At 39.3% G+C, this 27,343-nt stretch overlaps 1 protein-coding gene across 6 annotated transcripts in view; it reads left to right on the top strand.

Moving 5' to 3' along the window:
• NTM (neurotrimin) overlaps positions 1–27,343 on the top strand; it is a 929,604-nt gene that overhangs the window by 372,732 nt on the left and 529,529 nt on the right. The gene's annotated exons all lie outside the window — the stretch shown is intronic.

Below are 27,343 nucleotides of genomic sequence, written 5' to 3'. Positions count from 1 at the left end.
TACATAATTCTTCAGCTTCAGCCTTCAGTGTTTCTATTGTTGTTAATGTAACTGCTATGGAGGCAAGTAAGTTTTATTTATTGTTTCCATTGTGGAGCAATAATTATGTAACTCTGCAATTCTGCAACTATTATTTCTATTTGTTTAATTACATAACTATAACGATATTAAACCTCTAAAACATTTGGTGATAGATTTATGCAGAAGATGCTGGGAGACAGCAATAATAATGATATAGCAGCATAATAATAAAACTAAATAATAGTATTAATATTAATATTAATGGCAATAATGGTAATAAGCAGCAACATTACCATTTGCTTTTTTCTTCATGCTGTATTTGGTCTCTTTAATGGGTTCCTTCCCAAATCTCTGTGGTTAATTAGCTATATAACATTTGGTACTCAGCAGTGGGTACAACCTCATTTCCAGACTTTACCTGGCAAGGCTGTGCTTTATGGAATACCAGATGGAACGGGTCTGTTCTGTCCTTTTTTATAAGGCTTGGAGTGGGCAGATTTCTTTCTTCCCTAGGTTACCTGGGGACCTTCCATACACCGGCTACCCGGTGCTGAGAGACAGATGCCGCAGAATCCTGAGAACCTGACATGTGTTTGGGATTCAGGTGTGTGCTGTGGATACGCCATTTTGGTAGAAAGAGCATGGGGTTTGGAAAGAGACAGATTTGGCTTCAATTCTGGCTCTGCCACTAACTAGGTGACCTTGAGCAAGTTAGCTAGTTCTTTTGGACCACATTTTCCTCATATCAAAGAGGAGGAACACAATAGCTAACAGCAAGCCTGTGTGTGAATGAGATAAAATAATGGGTGCAAATGACCAGGTCTGTGGTCGATGCCTATGGGTAGCTATTGTTTTTGAGCCATCGGTCAAATGAGATTAAGAGGGAAAACCCGCCTCCAAGCTGCAGCTTATTATGAATCACCTTGTTCTTGCCTTCTTGGCTCATGACCAGGAGCTCCCTCCCTCCCAGAGCCCCCCAAAATCACCGACACAGTTACAGAGGTAACATGGAGCCGGAGATCACTGCACACTGCCTTCCTTTCCTGCATTATCTGATTAATCATCACAGCCGCCCTAAAAGGTAAGGGCGATTGTTATCTCTGAGTTGAGGAAATCAAGACACAGAGAGGTTAAGAAATGGGTCAGAGTCCTACCAGCTCATTGGTAGTGAGCACAGCCAGATCATTTCCACAGCAGGGGCCCTTCAGTTACACTCCACGTTCCTTCCAGGTGCATAACCCTCAGCTGCAGAAAGAAGAAGCCCTGTGAGCACCTCCTCCCTCTGGGGAACCAAAGAACTCCTTCCCCTCCTCCACCTCTCGGAGCCATTCTCTGTAGAGCTGTGTATCTAATCATCAGAAAATGCAAATCTGTGCCATTATTGCTACTTTTAGACCCTCCAATGGCCTTCCATGACTCTCAGCCTCTTGCCAGGCCCTGAATCTAAATATCTGTGTGATCTGACCTTGTCTCTTGCCATTCTCCATCATCTGCCAGGCCCCAGACCTTCTCTGACTGCGCCAGGCTCCACGTTCGTTTCTCTCAGGCTATTGCACTCAAGTTGCCTATGCCTGGAATGCTTTCTATCATCTCATCCTATAAATCTTCAGTTATGTATCATTTCCCCTAAAAGCCTTACCTAAATTAACCTGGGCCCCATGTCTTCCTATTCATTAACAAGCATCTTATATGTTTCATGTACAGCTATGTACTATGTAGGTACTATCCCTGAAGTTATTTTATTTTTCTGATCATTTGGGTTTTGCAGTGTGTCCTTCACTAAGGTGTAAACTTTATGAAGCCAGGCGCTGGGTCTGGCTTGTTCACAGTCCCACCCCTGGCACAGGACCTGCAACTTATGGGAAGAATGACTGTCTGTCTTTGTGTGGTCATACATCCCTTTGGGGTTCAAATAGTTCATGTATAATGGGAAGGAAGGGAGATTGCATTTTCTCCTGAGGAGTATTAGTGAATGTCCAAGCTAGGACACAGAACCTATCTTGAAAAGTTTAGACGTGGATGGAGGTATGTTTGGGAGCCAGGACCTGGGAACATAGCAGGACAATACGGTGGTCAGCCAAGGGCTGAGCGTGTCAAGGAAAAAGCAGCGGAATCAGACACACTTGAGAGGGGGTGGGAGAGAGTCCTGCTTTGTTCCATCAATGTGAGGAAAGCCAGGGTTGTTGTTCCAAACTGACATTTGACTGGGAACTCTGGGACCCAGAAGAGCTACACTTCCAGGGGGCACAGGGCAGGCTCCCCTTCTGCCAAGAGCACCTCTTGTTTGTACACTTACCACCAAAGAAATCAGAACAAACTTCCATCATTCCAACTGTCCTCCAATTATTATTTTATTGAAGGATTTTCCTTTCTTGGCTTATATATGTGTGTGAGCTTAAAAATACAAGTTACTTACATAGAGCAATGTGGTCTTTCTCCTTTCCATTGACTATTTTCCTTTTCAGTCGGATGCTTTCATTCCTACACATCACATTTCAGTCACTGCCACATGAATAACAGGGAGCATCAATATTTAGATCCAGTCCTCTTTGTCCCCTTCCTCATCCCCACTTTTTTTTTTTTCTCAATTCACTGTCATGGGAATATTACTCTCCCTTTTTCCCAGTGGATTTGTTACCATAACCCTGTCTTCCTCAATAGTCATCGCCCCTTTATTTTATTTTTAAATTATCAACTAATGTAATTAAGTAGAAATCACTTGTATGTATTTTCTTTTGGGCTGGGAACTACAGGCAAGGCAGTAAATAGTATGTAAGGGTAAAAAATTCAAGCTCCAGAATCAATTGGCCTGGGCTCCTAATCTCTGTTCAAGGGCAAATTACTTACCTTTTGGGGGGAACTTGGTCCCTCATCTCCAAAGGGAGTTCAACAATCTGACCTGATGGGATTGTTGTAAGAATTAAACAGGGTAATCCAAGTAAAGTGCTTAGTAATTCCTGAATATGTGAACTATTATTATTATTATTATTATTATTTGTAGTTGCAGTGAAAGTGTTTATGGTTCTAATAGCACCAGTAGAGAGTAAATCATGATTCCCAATCTGTGGGACCCAGACCCCTAGATCAGTGTGGACTAAATAAATAATATGACCTAGATATTTTTGTATTATTTTTGAAAGTGTGAAGTTTTGTTATATTTAATAATATAGCTCATTTAAGTGCTACTGATTTCATCAAATAAATGCAAATCTTCACAGAGGAAGTGGAGGGTCCTGATAAGGTCTTGATATCTGAAAAAGTTGTTAAACATTGGCATAGGTCGAGAAGTACAAAGACCGGGCATATGTCACATTCTCCAGGCAGTTCCTATGAGAACGACCTAAAATTAAGCATTTAATGGCAACTTTTATGTTGCAGTTCTCATAGAAATCCTCTCTTAAAGTTTCCCAGATTTAACATTTCACACCCATCTCTGAATCTCCTATACTTTTTTTTTCCATCCCATCAGTTTGTATTTTATTCTCCAATGATTTGATATTTTTAGTTTTTTAAGGTGAAAAGTCTTCTACTGAAACTATTCTTTCAATTAGGAAGAAAAGCACTCAAATCCTCCTCAAGCTTTATGCCTCTGTGAAAATGCTAGTGGAGAAACTCCTATGTAAAAACAAGACAAGGAAGGAAGCAAGAAAGAAGGAAATTAAAGAACAAAGAAGAAAAATAAGTGTTGCTCAGTAACTAGCTTCTGGTATCTCTAAGGCATTTACTGTTTCCTTTTTTTTTTTTTTCCCCTGGGAGATCAAAATATGTTGAGTTCATTAATTATCGGCATTAGGATAATGCTTTCCTGTAGGGGCTCTACAACTCTGCCTGTGGAAAGAATTTTACCGGCTCTTTTTTACAAATGAGGCAACAGAGATTCAGAGCATTGGTGAGAAGTAACAATGCTCAAGGTGACAGCCAGTGACTACAATCAAGGCCTTGGGTTACAGATGCTATGTTCTCTCTACCTGTTCATGAGGGAAGGCTGGGGGATGGGAGCATCAATCACATGTCTGCCTTGCATATTCTTTTTTTTTCTTTTAAAGATTTTATTTATTTATTCGACAGAGACAGCCAGCGAGAGAGGGAACACAAGCAGGGGGAGTAGGAGAGGAAGAAGCAGGCTCATAGCAGAGGAGCCTGATGTGGGGCTCGATCCCATAACGCCGGGATCACGCCCTGAGCCGAAGGCAGACGCTTTAACCGCTGTGCCACCCAGGCGCCCCTGCCTTGCAGATTCTGAACCAGTTGAGAAATATGCCAAGAAGTCAGAGGTCCCTCCAGTCCAGGTAGACCAGCAATCCGACACCTCAGGCCTCTCACTAACTAAGGGGCTTTTCCCAGCATGGTGGAGGCAGATGATGCATCCTGGGGCCCCAGTCCCACCAGAGCACACATGCTCAGGAAGTCTCCCAGGCTGACCAGTCAGATAGATCTCTCCTCCCCTAGGGGGAAAGGCCAGTGGGGAGGGTGTTACAGAAGTGTGAGTTCACTCATGTATCCTTACAGAAGTAAGAAGGTGAGACCAGGTCCAAATAGTGCACGTTTTTCTTTTGTTTATTCATCTGTTTTTAATTATATCGTTTACCCAACTAACCAGTCACCTGCTTGGCCCCTTCCCTGAGAGGGGAGACCATATGGCCAGTGCTGAGCAGGCTCAGACTTCTATTTCCCTCCTCCTTTTCTACTGGAGGTGGAGAACTCAGGGCATTAAGATTGAAGGGAAGATGAGGGGATGTATCCGTTGGCCCAGCCCATCTTTGCAGATGCGATGTGGTCAACCCAGCAGGGCCTCTCTGCCATCAGCAGCAGAAGCACTGAGTTCCAAGCGATAAAACACTGTCTCAGGCTTCTAAGGACAGTCAGTGCAGCTTTCTCTGCATGAGTTCTTAGGCAAGTCTCATCAGAATTAAGTGTTGCTTTGTAGGCTCCAGGGCTGTGGCCGCTCCTGAGCCCTGGCTTTATTGGTCATGAGATTTCCCTCGTAAGGAATGTCTGCTAAATTAAGCCAATAGCCTGTGGGCGGACACAATAGCTTCCGCATGCCGAAATCTCAAAATTCTGAGCTTCATGAAACTGAATTGGAGCTTCCTGAAGTCTCCTGTCCATTGTTTCTTTCCCAGTGCTTGGCCATCGATCCCTGGGACGACCGGCAACACTGGCCCTTCACAACTTTGCTCTGCAGGCTCACGGTCAGTATGACGAGCGTCACTGCCTGCTGCCTTATGTTCTTCAGCCCATGTTTCTTGAGTCGGGATTAGGTCAGAAGGGACTGTCATTGAAGACACACCGTCTGTGGCTCTCCCTGTACTCAAAGTCCATAGCTTTTTGCGGGTGGCACCGTTGTTCTTTGTGGTGTTGTTCTGTGTCCTGAACTCTGGCTTTTGTGGATGCTTAGATTCGGATGAAGCTTCCTTCACATTTCTCGTAGCCCTGGCGACTCACATGAAGAGGTCCTCTGAAGCATGTCGCAAGCAAAACGAAGGACCCCCACTCTGATTAAACTGGAAAAATCCACCACCCCAATCTGTAAAGCACATAGAACAAGGCTGGTAATAAAAAAAGTGGTTTCTTGATAAAAGCCATCTTCAGAATTGTCAAAACACTGGATCTATCTCACTGTATGACTTTTCAAAAAAATTTTTAATTGTGTTATGTTAGTCACCATACAGTACATCCTTAGTTTTTGATGTAGTGTTCCATGATTCATTGTTTGCGTATAACACCCAGTGCACCATGCAATACGTGCCCTCCTTAATACCCATCACTAGTCTGTCCCAATCCCCTACCCCCCTCCCCTCTGAAGCCCTCAGTTTGTTTCCCAGAGTCCATAGTCTCTCGTGGTTCATTCCCTCTTCTGTTTACCCCCCCTTCATTCTTCCCTTCCTTCTCCTACCGATCTTCCTGCTATTTCTTATGTTCCATAAATGAGTGAAACCATATGATAACTGTCTTTCTCTGCTTGACTTGTTTCACTTAGCGTAATCTCCTCCAGTCCTATCCATGTTGCTGCAAATGTTGGGTAATCATTCTTTCTGATGGCTGAGTAATATTCCATTGTATATATGGACCACATCTTTATCCATTCGTCTGTTGAAAGGCATCTCGGCTCCTTCCACAATTTAGCTATTGTGGACAATGCTGCTATGAACATTGGGGTGCATATGACCCTTCTCTTCACTACGTCTGTATCTTTGGGGTAAATACCCAGTAGTGCAATTGCTGGGTCATAGGGTAGCTCAATTTTTAACTTTTTGAGGGACCTCCACACTGTTTTCCAAAGTGACTGTACCAACTTGCATTCCCACCAACAGTGTAAGAAGGTTCCCCTTTCTCCACATGACTTTTATCAATTATGTTACTCTTGTTTATGATTATAGGAAAATGCAGTTTGGTCTTTACGTGATTCTGTAAGCTTACTGTTGGATGTGAAAGACTCAGGGTTCAAGCTTTGAGCAACATCCACTACGTAGATGACACGGTTAGAAATGAAGATACCAAGATGCCAAGGCTTCGGTCATGACTTCCCCAGAATCCATCTAGGCTAAGACTACAGTCTTCCCAGGGATATGTGTCAGCACCGAATGGGACATGTTCTGAGCCTTTTATCATCTTCATCACCCAATTAACCGTGGTAGCAGTTTAACCTGAAGTTATTAGGCCTCCTTTGGGCCCAAGCCCATACTCTTTCATAATTTCCTTGTAATTCAGTCAGAAGTATCAATATTTTCAAGATGGGGGACTCCTTATTCTGGTGGACTCATGGAGTGGGCAACCTGAGCTCTTCAGGTGTCAAATGGAACTTTTCTATGCAGGTGACTATCCCAGATGCAGCCATCTCCAGCACCTTCTGCACACACACTTGTGTGGAGAGGTGCCTTTCCTCGCTTTGAGCTTGGACACTACCATCCTCTCTGTAGCCTCACTTCTGCCCCATGGAAGTGCCTTAAAACTTGGACTGGGAGAGACTATGGCCCCTGATCCCTGCCTTTTTAAGGGAGTTATGCTCTTTCTCCTTGATTTTGAGAATATCATAAGAAATTTGATAATTCTGTTGGTGGTGGTGTAAAATAGTGCATGTTTTATTAATAGTGCAGGCTTTATGAAGAAGTCTGGGGTGAAAGGTGAGGGCTAAAGTGGACACATTGCCAGGTATCTTCCATATTCTCCAGGAAACTATCTTTTTCTTTCGATTCTCTACCTTCCTATGCCATTTCCAAATCTATTTCTCATAATGTCTTCTCAAACCAACCCCAACTTTTGCTGATGTTTGTTTTTATATTGTTTTCCTATAGGCATTTAATTTAAAAGTAGTTATTAATGTCCACTAGATTTTTGGTATCATGCTAGTTGTTGGTGATACTGATTTGGAAAAGGCATAGTCTCTGCTCCAGGGCAGATTGTGTGTGTGTGTGTGTGTGTGTGTGTGTGTGTGTGTGTGTGTCTATACAATAATATATGTATTATATTATATAATAATATATACATTATATACTTATATATAACACATATATACAATAATTTATAATATAATTGTGATTATATAATATGTATTATAATATTATTTATATCCTAGTCATTATATATGTGATTATTATACCCCATCTTGACAGTTTATAGAGCATGGTAGGCAGGATTCTGAGATGACCCTCATGTTTCTCCTCCCATCTGTATATATACTGAGTATATTTTCCTCCCCTTGAGGGTATGTGGGGTCAATAAATATAATGGAATACTACCCCTGTGATTAGGTTATTAATCAATTGACTTTGAATTAATCAGAAGGGAGATTATTCTGGATGCGATTGATCTAATCAGGCCAGTCCATCAAGATACAGTGGAGTGTCAGAGAAATGCCCTCCTGCTGGCTGGCCTGGAAGAAAGCAGCCTATGGAAGGGACCACAGGACTGTAGTCATGGCCTAGAACCTGAGGACAGACTCTAGGACCTGAAAGTGATCCCTAGTTGACAGCCAACAAGAAAACAAGACTCAGTCTTTCAGTCAGTCACAAGGAAATAATTCTCCCAGCGATATGAGAAAGCTTGAAAGTGGTCATTCCCTAATTGAGCCTCTAGATGCCAATATGGCCGGCTGAGTCCCCCACCTCAGCATTATAAGATCCTGAGCAGACCACCTGGCTAAAACATAAGGACTCCTGACCCATGGGAACCATAAGATAATAAATTTGTGTTGTTTTAGGTGCCAATTTTGTGGAAAGTTGTTCTGCAACAAGAGAAAACTCACAGATGGCATTTATACCAAACACCAGGGGACTGGAGAGAAGGGGAGAGTTATCTGTACCTGGGAAGAGGTGGGCATGTTATAGAGAAGAGGTGATAGTTGAGAGGAGACTAAAAGGAAGAGTAGAGATTTGCCAGACAAAGGGGAGAGATGTTTATTGTTGTGATATCATCCAAGATATGTTTGCAGAAGAGCGGGTACACTGATAGATCTAAAGGGTTGGTTGCCAGTTGCCTGGGATCTAAAGGGTGGGTTGTCAGGTGCCTAGGTGGCTCAGTGGGTTAAGTGTCTGCCTTCAGCTCAGGTCATGATCCCAGGGTCCTGGGATGGAGCCCCATGTCAGTCTCCCTGCTCAGCAGGGATTCTGCTTCTCCCTCTCCCCCTGCCCCCCTGCTCGTGCCCTCCCATCTCTCTCTCTCAAATAAATAAATAAAATCTTAAAAAAAAATAAAGGGTGGGCTGCCTATGTTCAGTTTAGTTCTTTCTTAATACAACCATTTCACAGTGATATTTACGCACGTTTCCATGGGGAAAGCAGTGGAGTTACTTTCACTTGGTTTGCCATGTCACTAAAGTCCCACATATGTGCTGTTGTCCAGCATTTCCTGTATCTCTTTCCTTGGCATTGGTCTCATATCTATGCATTGTTTTAAAAATCGGAAATGTAATGTTGTAAATGCAAGCAGCAAATAGTTGAGTGGACCTCCTTACCTTGTCTCCAGAGATTTGCCTCTTCTTTCCGACTCTCTCCATTCTCACACAGCTAATGTGGTCACTCAAACTCATAATTTTAGCAACGCTAAGTCACACGCTGTCTTGTCCAATACAAAGTCCTTATCCGAGAGTGGTATAACCTGATTGTGTTCCACCTTCAGTATGCCTTGCTTCTTCATTTCAGGGGAATAGGGGCTGTGTGATCTTCCTCCTTTTTATTACATGGTTTCGATTCTCGTGTATCATTCTGTCAACGACGACCCCTGGACTCGCAGCACAATTCCCACAAGTGCGTTAAAGCCTGGACTCAATAGCGCTAGGAAACTCCAATGTCTGACATCTCCTGTTGCGCCATTTTTAAACAGAACAGTCAATACCCATGGTGTCATTGACTTTGCCTTCTTCCGTTTTTCCAAAATTGCTCGGAAGCCTTCCACCAGGCTTGGCGTACTTAATCGTCAGTGAATTCTTCCTAAGTGTCAGTGGGCAACCCCTCGGTTCCAAGAGCTTTCCTTTATCTCAGTAACTTTTATTAAGCTTCTTACCCCTCAGGCGCTGATTTTTGCCCCTTACAACCTCAATTTCTTCTTCCACAGCAGCATCCTAGGGAGGACACAGATGTGCTTCTTCATTTCTTCCTTCTCCCCATTTCTGTCTCCCCTTGGGGATGTCCATTCTTATCACTCACACTAACCCTTGACTTTTCACGCAACTACACACACTTTCTTAAGGAGCTGGAGAATTCATTTCAAAAGTCACTGAACTTTTTTTTTTTTTTTTTTTTTTTGGCACAAGAACAAACATTTCCCCACCTTCTGCTTTCTGGAATAGTCTTCTCCTCTTTGTATCACTCCAGGTAGGCCAAGAGAGCATCTACTTGCCACAGATGAATTCATGGCATGCAGGATAAATGAGGAGGTTATATTTTTGGCTCCAAATGCAATTTTCTGTCTCTGTTTTAGGTAATTGTGTGGTCGCCAAGAATCGTAACAAGTTTTTTTTCTAACACTTGCCATTAGGGATATTCCTCAGAGCTGTTCTTCTTGTGGTTTCCAGGAATGCATTAAACTTAAGGTGAAGATAATTTTGCATCAGCGTTCAGTCTGAGTGCACCGTTAATGACCCGAGTGCTGTTGTGGGCCACTTCCTTCCTAGGATGCCTGTGGCTTTTACAGCAGACTCAGATTTCCAAACTGCTGAGAGGAGCTCAGCCCACTGGATAGATCTTGTGGTGACTCAGCAGAAAATGAGTATGTGTGTCCCCTTTCCCTTTCTCTTCCTCTCACTTCCCTGCCAGTTCACAAGGCTTAGCGATGCACATCTCTCTCGGAGTTTTGTTTTTCTGGAAGTTAGACATAGGTGCAGTCTTTCCCCATTTGCTGTAAGCCTCACCATGGCTGCTATTCTAGTCCCTGGATTGTAACTCAGTGCAAGGCTCCTACAGATTAGCTGTAAAGCTAATCTATGCTTTATTGAACAGTCAGCTGCTTCCTAGAAAAAAACAAAACAAAACAAAACACGTAAAAACACTTTGCATGGGGCCTGTCCCCTGAAAATGTTAGATACGGAGCATTACTGCTCAACTGCGGTTGGCACTTTTATTTATTAGTTCACTTGGTTTATGGTTTAATATCAGGGTGCTTTTTGCTGTGTACAGCACTTGCTTAACAAGGAGAAAGATCACGTGTTTCCTCCCTGGAGGTGAGCTTCTCCGCCAGGCAAAGATGAAATGAAATTTTGGCGATTTTTAGACAGCAAGCATCAACAAAACTGAAAAGGTTTTCTTTTTCATTTTCCTTACTTGATAAATCCCCAAAGGAAAACATTTACCCCCGTGATTTTCATCTTTCCTCCACTGACACCTCCTGAAAGTATGAATTTAGGGAACATCTCTTCCAGATACCCGTTCCGACTATCTCCTCCCTTCCAAAAGAATAGTCAACACTTGATACGCGTTACACACTGCAGCTCTGTCTAATTTAGACACACCCTAAAGAGAGTTACATTTACTTGGCCTTTTTCCTCTAGGAGCTTTGAATTTAGGCTATATAGAAATGTGGGAATTTCAGTCCACACAATGCCTATAGCAAAATGAAGCCTTCTGTGCTAGATAAGCCAGGGTGATGTGAACTTGATACTGAGCCAGTGCAAGTCGTGATGGGAGTTATATATAACAAGTGATAATTTGAGACTGTGTTAGTAAGGACGGAGTAAGTACTTTGAGACAACGATAATCCACACTGCTCAATGTGTTTCCAGCAAATTCCATGGGTTGGGAATCATGCTTAAAAAAACGTTCCTTTCTAGAACAATAGTGGTGCCTTCTTTTTTTCTCCACTATGCCTCTCTTTATCAAGGTAATGGCTGTGCCTTGAAACTATATGCAACAACAGGCCATGGGTGGAAACCCCACTCTTAATCTGGTCTCAGCCCCAGGGCCCTGCCACTTTGTTTAATTGAGAAGTTTTAATGGGCCTTTGTGACTCAAAGGCTTTTAAAGTCTTATTTTACATTGTTTGTCCTCTAGAAGCAGTTTCAAACCTGCATGACTCCAAATTCCTGATACTTTTATTCTGTTTCTTTCTGTCTGCAAACTAGCTCACTCTTTCTTGAAATACCTTGCCAAACACAGCAAGGGAAGATCAACATATGCTAGCATTCTGGCTCATTCCAACCACTTTCCCGAGATGCACAGGCTCAGTAGACACTTGGTCTGCCTTCCACGCTAACAAGGGTGACAGTTTTACCAAATGTTTCACTACAGCAAGCAGGGACTTCCAGCTTGCTAGATCTGTCTCCTCACTGCCTACCACAAAACTGCTAAGTTCCTGTCAGAGAGTTTAGATTTTTTTTTTTTTTATAGCAACATCTACTTCAAGGCTTTGAATTTTGTATTGGTTCAGGTCATGTTAGTTGTCGCATCAAACAAATCCCCGCATTTTAATGGCCTAACAAAATGAAAGTTATTTTTCCTTCCTATCCATTCCAATGTAGGTATTCCTAGATCGTGGAAGGGTGGCTTTCTGCCACATAATGATGTAGGCATCCAGGTCCCTTCTGTCCTGTGACTCCAAGGCCTTTGGGCCTCCAAGTCTTCAGCCTCCAGGTGGCAGACGAAGGAATAGGGAGGGGGGTTGTGGATCAACTTAGTAATAGTCCTTATTACTTAAGTTCAGGTTTGCTGGAACTCAGCGAACGGCTGCACTGAAGCGTGAGGAGACTGGAAATGTGGTCTCCATCTGGGCAGCCACGTCCCGGCGACAACAGTACAGTACGAAATGTTAATCACAAATTTTTGGTAGCAGAGGCTGCTTCTGCCATACGTAGAGAAAGGTTTTAGAAGAAATTAAGTTCTTTTTTTTTTTTTTTAAAGATTTTATTTATTTATTCGACAGAGATAGAGACAGCCAGCGAGAGAGGGAACACAAGCAGGGGGAGTGGGAGAGAAAGAAGCAGGCTCATAGCAGCGGAGCCTGATGTGGGGCTCGATCCCAGAACGCCGGGATCACGCCCTGAGCCGAAGGCAGACGCTTAACCGCTGTGCCACCCAGGCGCCCCAGAAATTAAGTTCTATAGAGGGAAAGTAAACATTCTTTAAACGTATGTATATATTACGTGACATATACGTTTAAGTACATGTACTCCTATACTTATGTACATAAGTATTACATTGATATCATATATTGTAGTATATATGTATTAAATATAGCATTTTCAACAATACCCTCTAGAGGTAGGGTTCGACAACTTGGTTTGGGAAGACAACATCAAGGAGAAACATGGCTTTGTGAAGAAAACACACACACAAGCACAGCACTGTCAACGAAGACCTTTTCATGAACAACGGGATTCTAATCGATCCTCATGATACAGGGGTTTTTGTTGTTGTTCTTTTTTAGGTTTTGAAATACATAAACCATGAATTCCCGTACTTGATTTTTTATGAGCAAATCCTTTCCCAAATGCAATTCTGGCATCAGTCTTCACTGAAACATGAAGTATGAGGTCTTCTCTCATGCCTGCCATTCTTCGGAGTAGTTTGAAGTAGATGCCTGCTCTGCCCAGGGTGCTCTCCAGTTCTGTGTTCTTGCTTCAGATTGTGGCATTAAAAAAAAGTGAAAATAAAAACTTCAGTCTCATTTTTGCAAAAATGGTTCCCCAAAGTATTGTTTGTAATACTGTGAGTTCACTCTAATTTCCTGGCAAATTGACATGCTCAGATATTACAGGTGCTACCAAGTTCCTTGGTGCTTCAGGAATTTTTACTTTGTATTAGTGTAATGACAAAGTTTATCTACAGAGTATGACTGTGAATGCTCCCGCATGCACTTCCATTAATAGGAACGCCATCATTTTTACATTAATCATAAAGGGAACTGATAATTGCCTGTGGGAGTTTTTACCTATGAGCAAAACTGTTTGACCCAATTATGTTTGCATGGTGATGGATGAATACATTGAATTATGATAAATAGATCACTGGTGGATTTCAGGAGAAGAGAAGAACTGTCCCAGGGGAATAAGCCATGAGTGAGCAAGTGCTAAAAAATTTAAAAACTGATAATACTGTCATTACATCACCTGTCACAGCTCGGAAGTTTAATCCCATTCAATGCGGGAGATGAGAAGGTAAACCTGGTATGTTCAGTAACATTAAGCACCTGTCATTCAAATCCCAGGATCCACATGGATTTGTAGGAAAGCTACAGACACTCTCTACAAGGAGCTAAAATCTGCCATGCTAGTGGTGATTGGCTTTCCAGAAGGTTAAACTGAAGTTAATGCAGCTGGCTCCGTGCATACTTATGCTTTGCAAAAAGATAAGCTGCCAGTCTTACTTCAAAAGCCATCAGCTACATTCTTTTAAACTGGAAGTTTAAGATTCTTTTTGGAGTTGATAAAGTTGAGCAAGAAATTTAAGAGTGACTGATCAGACTTAATTCCTCGGTGAAGTCCCTTTTCATACACTTCACTATTCGAAGGCTGGGGGGTTGATGTTTGTTTGCGATGGCTTGCAGTAGAAGGCAGTTCTAAGGTAGAAGACAGATCATTCAGCTATAATCAGGCATGTTGCTTCTACCACCAATTTCAAGGTCCTTAAATTTTATAGTAATGTATAAAATCAAGAATTCAACCACATAATTTTTTAAAATCCGGTATTAGCATATCATGATAGTAAAACTCATATCTTGATTATATATACATTTAAGTCTCATTTTATCCTCGTCTTCAATATTGGCTTCTTTTCCCATTTTCCCAAACTTGTTGTGAACACCTCAAGTTTTACAGTCAACTACTGTGATAGGGAGAATTCAAAGATGGCCTCCCAGATTCTCACCCTCTGGTGTACATGCCTGTGTAATCCTCCATCTTTGAGTGAGGGCAGGACCTATGAATCTGATGAGATAGTCTATTATCGCTCCCTTGGTTAGGGTATGCTATGTGGCAAATTTGATTACATTGTGTTATAACAGTTTCCATCAGAGAAGACCAGAGAGGGATAGGAAGTCAGACCGATGTGTTCCTCTTGGCCTGGAAGAAAGCAAACAACATTGCTGTGAATGACCCATAAGGGCTATGTGCCAAAGATCCAGTGAGCTTCTAGGAGCTGATAACTAGCAAGAACATGGGTGCCTCTCTCCTACAGTACAGGAAATGCATTCTGCCATAGCCAGTGAGCTCAGAAGAGAACTCAGAGCCTCAGTTGAGATCACAGCCCTGGCTGACACTGTGATTTCAGCCTAGGCAGATTCTGCTAAGTCTGTGATAATGTCTTATGCATTGATAGAAAGTTAATACAACCATAAATAAAATTTCAAATTAATGTTCAATTTATTCTTCTATTTCATTATATATTCATACATTCTTATAAAAGCTGTTTATTTAGAACTTGAAAGATGACAGATGGTGTGCTAGGTACCAGTGATACCACACAGTCTCTGCCCTTGAAGTATTATAGACTAGTCAAGAAACTAGGTATACAAACAAAATCTGTTGAGAACAGATCACATTCTTAACACATAGTGCCCTAGGAGTTGCTCATACTGGCACAGCCAGGCACGAAGAATAGGAAATGAGTAAAATAAGTCTTCCTGTGGGATGGAGGGCTCAAGGAAAGATTCTGTTATAAAATACAGCTTGAGGTAAGTGTTAAAGAGGAATAGATGTTCTTCAGGTGGCAATGGAAGAGAAGAGCATTCTGAATGGAAAAGGTCTATGGCTAATCACACAAAGATGTTTTTCTAGGCACTTTAAAGAGTCAAGTAAGTGAAAAGGATAGGGCTGCAGCAGAGGAGGGAGAAACGAAGATGAGTCTAGAGAGAAGTCTGAACAGAAAGACATCTTAGACGTGCTACCAAAAGTGGTCCTATGGGTGGCAGCATGGGCAGCACCCAGAAACTTGCTACAGTTGCAAAATCTCAGGCCCCACCTCTATCTACCGAATCAGAATCTGTGTTTTAACCACATTCTCAGGTGAATCAGAGCTACTTTTATGGCTTAGAGTCTCTTGATTCTGGCGAGTCTGGACACTATCCTTTAGATAAAGGGAAGATCTTAAAATATTTTAAGGTGGGTGGTAACACAACCAGACCTATCTTTTAGGAAAAAAACACTAGAAGCAACAGGAAGGATGATGAAAGACACATGTGGCGGAAAACAGAGGAACCAGTTAGAACTTTATCCTAACACTTCAGGCAGGGGAACAAAGTAGGGACAGTGAATACAGAGAGGAATAGACAAGTAAAACAGATTTTAAGGAGACAAAGTGCCTAGAATTTGAACAACAGACTGGGGACACTGAGTTGTTTAAAATGAACCTCAAGTGTCTGGTTCATACAACAATGTGGATGAAGTGGTCGTTTTCAAATGTAGGAGATACGGGAGAAAGGAGTTTTATTTTGGATATACTGAGTTTGAGATGCCTATGGAATTGAGCCAAAGATGTTTAGTGGATATATGGGTCTCTGGGACCCTAGAAAAGTCTGGATCACTTCTAGGTCACTAGAAAAGTCAGGGTCATTACTTTGCAGGTCAGGGACTTGGAGGGTGTATCTGAAGTTATGAGTGAATGAGTGATTTCTGTTCAATGTTTTCCTCTAGAATTTTTAAGACATTAGAATCAAGATGTCGGGGCACCTGGGTGGCTCAGTCCTTAAGTGTCTGCCTTTGGCTCAGGGCGTGATCCCGGCGTTGTGGGATCGAGCCCCACATCAGGCTCCTCCGCTAGGAGCCTGCTTCTTTCTCTCCCACTCCCCCTGCTTGTGTTCCCTCTCTCGCTGGCTATCTCTCTGTCACATAAATAAATAAAATCTTAAAAAAAAAAAAAAGAATCAAGATGTCTACCAGAACTTGATTTTTCCTCTTCTACCTTATTAAAATAATACTTAGAAAATACATATATAGAATACATATACATTATATACAATATGTACTACATATATCCAATAATAAAAGTTTTGGAATAAGCTAGTCACACCTGGCAGCCTTGTAGATTCTGATATGAGGCTTCTGACTGCTCCTAGGTGGAAAGTGATGCCAGCCAGGAGGAAAATCCACATCTCCATCAACTTTCATATACCTTCTCTTTCATGAATAAATACAAAGAATGAAGTAATAACCATAAGAGACTTGTGAAAAGATTTGGTAGAGTCTTTGTTGTACTTACAAGATGAATATGATTATACCCAAGATGTAAGGGAGGAAACACAATTAAAAAAAAAAAAACTTATACTACAGGAAACAAAACAACTTTAGAGAGTATCTTATATATAATTTCCATAAAGGCAAAAAAAGAATTCACTAGCTCTGTGGAAAAAGCAATAAAATAGAAGATGATGTAACAGCAGATTGAGTTAAAAAGAGAGTTCCATTATATCAAGAAATATTTAAGGAAAGTAAAATTCAAGAGAAGGAGTATAGGACAGAAATAGCAATCTAAAATTTAATCAGTGATGCAGAGAACACATTTGGGAATGTTTTTTTCCTTTCAAAATTAAAAGATGAAGAACAAAGAAATGAAAGAATTAAAGCAAAGAGAATAACTCTTACCTAAGGAGAATTTGTGTCCTGTAAAAATATACCATGCCAATTGAGAACAATATACATACAAAACCTAATCATTTTCTAAGCTGCATAAATATTTTAATTTGAAGAAATAGCACATTTAGTAAATATCAGTTGGGATAAATGAAAAAAAAAAAAGAACATGATGATATACGAACCCAATCTAAATATGTTATATTTTATGTTAATTTATAACTTAAATGCTTGGCAATGTAACAAATGCTTAATAAGGTTCTGTTGAATTAATTAATAAAATATTACAAAAAACAAACATAAAGAAGCTTCTAGAATATTGCTTCTGGCCATGAAAGATTAATTAGTATCAGAATACTCCTGCTGTAAAAACTAGAAAATGGCACATAATATATGAATCAATGTTTTTAAGATATCGGACAACAATCGGTGACTACTGTAATCCCTGAATAAATGAGAACAGATGAGGTAAACTCTGTGATCCTCTCAGCTCTCAGCCTAGAAGCACCTTCTGGAAGCACATCATTCTTACTTAGTTTAATACATAGAGATCAGTGGTCAGTGCAGTTGAGGAGACAGGGAGGAGGAAGGTACATGAAGAAAAAGAGCCGTGGAAATCAACACAGGAGTCCCCATGACTTTCTTGGTGAATACTAAGGGGCACATGCATAGAGTGAACATGTATGTAGCCAGGAAGAGGGCTAGAAGGGATTTGTAAGTTGGATAATTCCTAGAACTCAAAAAGAACTAGGAAATAATTTGAGTTCTGACCAGCCGGAGAGGAGAGATCATATTGGACGTGTGTGGTATTCAGTGAAGAGGGCAGGTGGAAAACAATACAGAAAATAAATGAAACCAAAAGTCTGTTCTTTAAAGATCAAGAAAATTAACTTTATTTTTTAAAGATTTTATTTATTTATTTATTTGAGAGAGAGAGAAAGAGAGAGTGAGAGAGAGAGGGAGCACAAGAGGGGGGAAGGTCAGAGGGATAAGCAGACTCCCTGCTCAGCAGGAAGCCCATGCAGATTTGATCCTGGGATTCCAGGATCATGACCTGAGCCTAAGGCAGTTGCTTAACCTACTGAGCCATCCAGGCACCTGCAAATTAACTTTATTCTTAAGAAATTTTTATTTATGAAAAGAGTGATCCATATAATATAAAGAAGACAATTACCAAAAGAAAGATGAAAGAGGGTGTATTACTACAGCTCCTACAGACATCAAATGGATAGTAAGGATTTATAATAAAAACTGTATGCCAATAAATTCAACAACTTTGGAGAAATGGAAACATTCCTTGAAAAAAAAAATACCCAAACTATCACAAGGATAAGTGAAAATCTGGGGCGCCTGGTTTGCTCAGCTTGTTACTGATACTCTTGATTTCAGCTCAGGTCATGATCTCAGGGTCATGAGATCAAACCCTGTGTCAGGCTCTTCACTCACTGGGGAGTCTGCTTAGGATTCTCTCTCTCCCTCTCCCTCTGCCCCTCCCCCTGCTCCCTCATTTGCTCTTTCTCTTTTTCAAATAAACACATAAGTCTGAATAAAAAAAAAAGAATAAGTAGAAAATCTGAATAGCCTTATATATAAAGAAATTAAATGCATAGTTTCCTTTAGCCACAGAGAAAACTCAAGGCCTACATGGCTTCACTGGTTAATTGCACCAAATAGTTAAGGAAGAAATGATACCAAACCTATAGAAAGAATTTCAGGAAATAGAGAAGTAAGAAATTTTATAAGGCCAGCATTTCACTGATAACAGAAGTAAAGAAATTACAAGATAAACAGAAACCTATAAACCACAATCACAAATAGGCACAAAAGTCCTTGACAACATATTAGCAAATTGAATCCTGAAATGAAAATATTAATTCATTATGACCAGTGTTTTATTTTATTTATTTATTTAAATTTTTTTAATTTAATTTTTTTGATGTAAAGTTCGATGATTCATTAGTTGCGTATAACACCCAGTGCACCATGCAATACGTGCCCTCCTTACTACCCATCACCAGCCTATCCCATTCTCCCACCCCCCTCCCCTCTGAGGCCCTCAGTTTGTTTCTCAGAGTCCATAGTCTCTCATGCTTCATTCCCCCTTCTGATTACCCCCCCTTTCTTTAGCCTTCTACCGATCTTCCTAGTTCTTATGTTCCATAGATGAGAGAAACCATATGATAATTGTCTTTCTCTGCTTGATTTATTTCACTTAGCATTATCTCCTCCAGTGCCGTCCATGTGGCAGCAAATGACCAGTGGATTTTAATACTACTTAAGAGTGCAAGGCTGGTTTAACATTTGAAAATCAGTATAACTCTTCTTAAAAACAAAATAAAGGATAAAAAAGTCAGTAGATGCAGAAAAGGCATTTGATAAAATTCAACATCTATTTATGATAAAAGCTCTCAGCAAACTAAGTCAAGAGGTAACTTTCTCAAACTGACAATGGCCATCCACAGAAAACCTATAGCTATCATCATAGTGGGGAAAGAATAATGTTATTCCATAAGATTGAGAACAAGGAAAGAATGTCTGCTCTCACTACTATTTGTTTTTGAGCTGAAGGTCCTACCTAGTGCAACAATATAAGAAAAAGAATAAACTTTATACAGATTAGAAAGAAAGATGTCAATTGTCCAAATTCACAGTTGACATGGTTACGCACTTAGAAAATATGAAGGAATACACAAAAAACACTAGTGCTAATGTGAAAATAGCAAAGTTGTATGATACAAGGTCAATGTATAGAAACCAAATTTAGGGACACCTGGGTGGCCCAGGTGGTTAAGTGTCTGCCTTCAGCTCAGGTCATAGTCTCAGGGTCCTGGGATCATAGTCTCAGTGTCCTGGGATCCATTTGCAAATCGAGCTCCTTGCCCAGTGGGGAGCTGGCTTCTCTCTCTGCCTGCTGCTCCCTCTGCTTGTGCTCTCTCTCTCTCTCTTGCTCTCATTCTCATTCTCTCTCTGGCAAATAAATAAATACAATCTTTTAGAAAAGAAAAGAAACAAAGTTTATTTCTGTACATTAGCAATGAATGAGAAATGAATTAGAAAATTCAATTTTAAGAAATTCCATTTACAGTGACATCAAAAAACATGAAATATTTAAGAATAAGTTTTCCAGGTTTATTGAGATGTACAATGTGATGATATATATATATATATACACACACACACACACACACATATATATATATATGTATGTATATATATATCAAAATATTTACCACAATAAGGTTAATTGATACATCCTTCGCTTTACATAATTTCCATTTTGTTGTGGTGGTGTTGAGATCGCTAAAGCTCCATTCTTACAGCAAATTTTAGGTGTGCTTTAGAGTATTGATAACTATAGTCACCTTGCTGTTCATTAGATCCCCAAAACTTACTACTGAGAGTTTGTACTCTTTGATCAACATCTCCCCATTTCCCCACCCCTTGGCTCACGGCAACCACCATTCTATTTTTTATTCCTATGTGCTCAATGTTTTCAGAGTCCACACATAGGTAAGAACATGGTCTTTCTCTAGCTGGCTGGATTATTTTACTTAGCAAATGGGAGGATTTCCTTCTTCCTGAGAGCTGAATAATATTCCATTGTGTATGTATATACACTGCATCTTCTTTATCCATTCATCCATGGATGAACACTTAGATTATTTCTATGTCTTGGCTATTGTGAGTAATGCTACTCACAATATGGAAGTGCAGGTATTTCTTCAAGACAGTGATTTCATCTCCTTTGGATACATACTGAAAAATGGAATTACTGGATCATAAGATAGTTAATATTTTTAAGTTTTTGAGGAACCTCCATTTTCCATAGTGGCTGTACCCACATCAACATTGCACAGGGATCCTTTTTCTCCACATCCTCACTAGCATGTATTATCTCTTGTTTTTTATAACCATTCTGATGGGTGAGAGGCAATATCTCATTGTGTTTTTATTTGCTTTTCCCTGAAAATCCGTTGATTTTCAGCAAAGATATCATGGAAATCAAGTGGTGGGAGAGGATGCCTTTTCAATGTACGGTACTAAATAAACTAGATGTCCATATGGAAAAATCCATTCATAACCTTATATCATGCACACAACTTAACTCAAAATGAATCATCAGTCTAAATGTAAGGGCAGAGACTATAACATTTCTAGGAAAAAAATAGGAGGAAATATTTGTGACCTTGGGATACATAAATATTCCCTAGATCTGGAACAGAAAGTACCAATCAAAAGGAAAAATTATTGAGTTGAACTTCATCAAATTGAAATATTTTACTCTTTGAAAGAGTAGGAGAATGGCAAGGCAAACCACAAATTAGAAGAAAATATTCTTTGTGTATGTCTATAACAAATGACGTGTATCCATAATCTATAAACCAATCTTACATCTCAATAGTAAGAGGTCAAATAACTCAATTTATTTAATGGGCAAAATGTTTAAACAAATCCTTCACAAAAGAAGATTTATGAAATGGCAATGAAAAGTCCCATGAAAAGATACTCAATACAGAGCAAGTCATCAAGTAAATGCAAATTAAAATCACAGTGAGTAGCTTCCTACCTTCTAGAAAGGATGTAATTTCAATTGCGTGAAAAATAACATGTTAATGATGATGTGTGAATAGGTGGGACTCTTTTGTATTGACGGTAAGAATGTAAAATTGTATAGTCATTTTGGAAAACAATTTGATATTTTCTCATAAAATTAAACAAATACTTAATATATAACCTACCAATCTCTAAGCATTTACCCAAGATAAAGACTTGCACACAAAAGTTCAGAGCAACTTTATTCATAATAGGCCCACACTGGTTATAATCTAAATATCCATCAGAAAGTGATTGGATAAAAAATTTGTATTATAACCACAAGTTGGAATTCCATTGAGTAATGACAAGAAAACTTTGATACATCAAACAGAAAGTATGGATCCTCAAAAACATTATCCCAAGCCAAAGAAGTTAGACATAAAAGACAACACATTATATAATTCAAATCATATGAAGTTCTAGAATGGTCAAAACCAAGTTATAGTGAAAAAAAGGAAAGCTGAGGTCCCTGGCATTACGGTCAGAAGGAGAGTGAGAGAGCGTTGGTGACATACACTGGAAAAGAATATGAGCTAATTTGGGGAGGTTGTAGAAATGTTCTAAAGCTTGACTGTGGTGGTAGCTACATGAGTGTATATAATTGTCAAAACTCATTGAACTGTGCACTTTAAATGGTCCTATCTTATCATATGCAAAATATATCTATTTAAAGTTGATTTAAAAGTGAATTTACAAATGGCTTAAAATTTCTCTTTTTGGTCTTTCCAAATTCTCTCTTCAAACTCATTTATTAATATTTTCATTAAAATGAACAAATGAAAGGATTATTTTTCCCACTTCCATTGCATATATAGTAAACTCGTATAAATACTCTGCAAGCAACCTAGTCAGCTCTACCAAATATAATCAGGACCTCCAAAAACTAGTCCTTTAACTCTCCCTTACTGTGTATATACATGGAGATGTTCTTTATCCAGAAACATACTTAATTCATCATTAAACGCAAAAAAACAAAAACTGCAGATGATCAGCCTTTGCATTGGAATCAAGATTTACAATTTTCTTCATTGTCCTTGCTGGACCTGATCTGAGCAGTTCTCTTGTCTTGCTATGTAAGGCTGTGGCCAGTGTGGCAGGTGGGGTCCAGGCAAGCCAACCACTTACAGACTGAGAGCACCTGAAATGTGGTGAGGCCAATGCTGGATCAGAAGCGAAAACCAAGATTATATGAATTTTAACAAGTGAAACATAGTGTGAAATGAGAGGGAGATAAAAACAGACCAGAAATAGTCTCAAAAATGAGACAGTTGATTCATCCAGATACCCAGGAAAGCTAATTTTACAATTGAGCCTTTGGCAACTAAGGCTAACAAAGAAATTATGTCATATCACTTAATTATCCTTTTCCACTGAAGGAAAGCACGCCGATTTTCTGATAGAAAATGTGTTCCTGGAGTAGAACTCAAGACAGAATTTATTATGGGGACAATGAACTTTTGGTAACGAGGTAAATGGTATTGTCAAGAGAATTTTTAAAAAGTCAGCAACTCTGCACAAAGACACTGTCCCCGTGCCCAAGAGGTGGGAGGTGGTACTAAGATGGACACCTGATAAAGATGGTCGATTTGTGACACAAGGTTAAGGCATTGCTTTCTGATCATCTAACTTAATATAGTGGTAATAGCAAAGGAGAAAATAAAAGAAAAAAAAGTAGTTCATATGCTTATTAAACAGCTTTCCGTAAATTTCAACTGTATTAGGAGCGCCTCTGGTTGAGGCCAGGGATCAGACAACGAATGACTGAATCCTCTAACAGGTACCTGTAGTGAGGGCATCCTATGTTGTTGTGATGGCCATATGCTTTCCACACCAGATGGGAAGGAAGATGTCATTCTGCTGTGAAAGCTGAGGAGACAGGCAGAAGGCTAGTGCACTTTAGAACAGGTGGGGACAGCAGGATTTCTTTCAGGTAGAGCCAGCATTTTCTTCAGGGAAGAGCTTTCTGTCTCCTAAACTACTTAAGCACGTGTTTGGTTAAGACCTCAAAGTTTTACACAACATGGATAAAATGGCTTTAGCTTGAAAAATTTTAAGAGAAGTCTTACAGCTGACCTCCTAGTCCATCAAAGGAACTTAGTTTTAACACTGGGGAATATCTTTTAGACACACGGCATCTTGATGCACTTGCCAAGATGAGTAAGCTACCAGGTGAGTTGAAAACTTCACCTGTGCATTGGGGTTACATATGTTTTACCATATCTGTGCTCATGAATGTCTTGCAAATGTAGCATTTGCAATTTTTGTAAAAGTGATGCTAAGACATTCAGGTTCAGATTCTTCTTGAGAATAAACATGGTTATAATCAAAAAGTGACCGGAGGAAGTTAGCAATTTTATTCAGCATTATTTAATATCCTAGATGATTACTGAGCAGCCCCCCCCAAGATACCAACAAGATCAAGAAATAGTAATAAGCACTGTAAGGAATTTTTAACAAAACAAGTAAAACACTCTTAAAGAGCTTGAAACATACAAAGACAAGATTGATTTTTTAGACTTATGTTATTTAAATATGAAAAGAGAACTAGATAATATGTAAAAGGCCAGTTCCAACTGATAGAATTTAAATTAGAGATTGCACCTGCAGGAGGTTATTTCTTCATCACTAATGGTTGGCGATAGAGTCCAGATAAAAGTCTAAAGAGGCATTGGTAGAATACAGTCTGTTGGCCATACACTATTCTTGTCCATTGAGTTAGAGGCAAGTTTAATTAATACTGCCAATAGACTGAACTTTGTTATATGTTCTCTTTATTTTTTTAAAGATTTATTTATTTATTCTAAAGAGAGAGCAGGGTTGGGGAGGGGAGGGGCAGAGGGAGAGGGAGAGAGGGAATGCCAAGCAGACTCTGCACTGAATGCAGAACCCTATGCAGGGCTAATCTCACAACCCTGAGATCATGACCTGACCCCAAATCAAGAGTCAGACACTTAACCCACTGAACCATCCAGGTGCCCTTATGTGTTCTTTTTAATGAGAAGGAATTATGTAAATAGAATTATCTAAACTCTGGATGTCTGTAAACATCCATATATATGTCACTGTGTAAACAACAACATTACTAAATCTGTACTTCATTGTCTTTGTCTTTGATACCTAAAACCAAATCTCTGATTAATCACAGAATCCATACTCATTAAAGCAGAGGGATTATTTTTTAAAGATCCTGAATTGAAATAGCTCCCAACCAATTCTAATTTATGGTAATCTCTTGATTCTATTTTAGTTTTAAAGATGACTTTGTTTTTTATTTTTATTTTTTTAGAGAGGGGAGGGGGCAGAGAGAGTGGGAGAGAGAGAATCTTAAGCAGGCTTCACACTCAGACCACAGCCAGTCACAGCGCTCCATGTGGGGCTCAGTCTCACAACACTGAGGTCATGACCTGAGATGAAATCAAGAGTCAGGAGTATAACTGACTGAGGCACCCAGGAGACACTATTTCAGTTTTGCTTAGAGTTGCCCCACATCTGGGATAAAGTCATCTTTTCTTATAGTTAATTTTTCAATCCTGATGTTAACATTTTAATGAGATATTTGTGTTGATATATGAGAATGAAATTGATTTATAGTATTTTTATTAGGTCTTTTTGTTCATGTAATACTGGATTTATAAGACAAATTCGAAAGTTTAATTTCTTCTATGGCCAGAATATTTCAAGTATCATCAGAATTTAAAGGTTAGTTAATCTTCGACTGTGAACCAATCTGGTCCCAATTCCTATTAAAAATGGCAGATATAGGGCACCTGGATGGTTCAATCAGTTAAGCGTCCAACTCTTGATTTCAGCTCAGGTCATGGGGACTCCATTCTGAGCATGGAACCTGTTTATGATTCTTTCTCTCCCTCTCCCTCTGTCTCTCCCCCCACCTGCTCACTCTCTCTCAGATAGATAGATAGATAGATAGATAGATAGATAGATAGATAGAACAGGTGTTTGATTTGTCTGGGGTTTCTACTTTTTTTTTAAGTTTTACTTATTTACTTATTTGAAAGGGAGAGAGAGCAGGGAGGAGCAGAGGGAGAGTGACAAGAAGACTCCATGCTGAGCACAGACCCCAATGTGGAGCTCCACCCCAGGAGTCTGAGATCATGACCCGAGCTGAAATCAAGAGTCACACGCTCAACTGACTGAGCCACGCAGGCGTCCCTGGGGTTTCTACTTCTAAGATGAATTATTGTAAATTTGCATTTTGCTGTTATGATTGAGGTTCAGGTAGTATTTCTTAATATATTTTAATCTGTATAAAGTCAGTATTTGTTTTTCTCTTTTCTTCTTCTTTATCTTCTCTCCTAATTGTTTCTGTATTTGTTTTCTGTTTTCTTCTTAATCAGGCTCACAAAAGACTCTTCAGTGAACTGGGTTGGGAATTTTTCCCTTCTCTTTTGTATTTGTTTGTTTGATTTTAATTAATTCTTGATTTCCTCTCTATTAAACCTTTCTTTCTAGGTTTGTTTGCTTGTTTTGTTGTTCTTTATCTAATTTCTTAAGATGAGTATTTAGTTCATCCATTTTTCATCATCTTAATTAGTAATAAAGACAATTAAGGATACAATAAATGTTTCCTCGTGTTTCATGGACTTTATATGAAATATTTTAATTTATTTTTCTTACTTGATAACTTCTAATATCCTTTTTCGGACCCAAAGATGATCTGGGACATATTTCTTATTTTCTAAGTAAAGATTCTGCAACGTGCATTTAATATTTATTTTTAATTTAAGGAATTTTGGTCAGAGAACATTGCCCATAAAATCTTTAATTTTTAAAATGTATTTAAGTTTCTTTGTACTCCAGGGAAAGAAAAAACAAACGAACTATCCCTTGTATATTCATAAATTAATACTATCTAAATATAGCATATAATAATGAAAGATTGTATCTGATGCTAGTTTTACTGACTCTATTCTTAAGTTCTTCCGTCTTCTTATTATTGTTTTTTGTCTACTAAAGATGCCAAATTCTAAGAAAGTTGCATTACTGTTTCCTATTACAACTATTTTTTAAAGATATTTGTTTATTTATTTATTTATTTATTTATTTATTTATTTATTTAACAAAGAGAGAGAAAGCGCAAGCAGGGGAGAAGCAGGCAGAGGGAGAGGGAGAAGCAGAAGACTCTCTGCTGAGCAAGGAGCCAGATGTGGTGCTCATGACCTGAGCCAAATGCGTAAACTTAACTGACTGAGCCACCCAGGCATCCCCCCTCATTATAATTATTTTTATCAAGTTCTTGAATTTGGATAGTTTTGTAGGGTTTTTAGATAATTTTGTTTTATATAATTGACTGTATATTGTATGGTATGTATAGACTGATATCTACCACATCTCAATCATTCTTCATTCTATGGTTCCCCACTTTGTTTTTTTTTAGAAATTACATTCTATATTATTAATGCTTATAGTCTTTTCTGCTGACACAATTGGACATATATTTACCTATTATCTGAAAACAGTGTAAAATACAGTTAACCCTTGAACAGCACAAGGGTTAGTGACACCAACCCCCAACATATAAGTTATGACTCCCCACAAACGTAGCGACTGTCGACCAGAAGCCTTACTGATAACCTAAACAGTTGATTAACACACATCTTTTGAATGCTATAGGTATTCTATACTGTATTCTTACAACAAAGTAAGCTAGAGAAAAGAAAATATTATTAAGAAAATTGTAAGGGAAAGGAAATAAATTCACAGTGCTGTACTGCA

The sequence above is a fragment of the Ursus americanus genome, chromosome 16 (genome assembly GCF_024610735.1).
Source record: "Ursus americanus isolate L20-20 chromosome 16, mUrsAme1.1.p, whole genome shotgun sequence".
Taxonomy (NCBI): domain Eukaryota; kingdom Metazoa; phylum Chordata; class Mammalia; order Carnivora; family Ursidae; genus Ursus; species Ursus americanus.
Note: the sequence above shows the minus strand (reverse complement) of the source record. Positions and strands in the feature narration are given on the sequence as shown.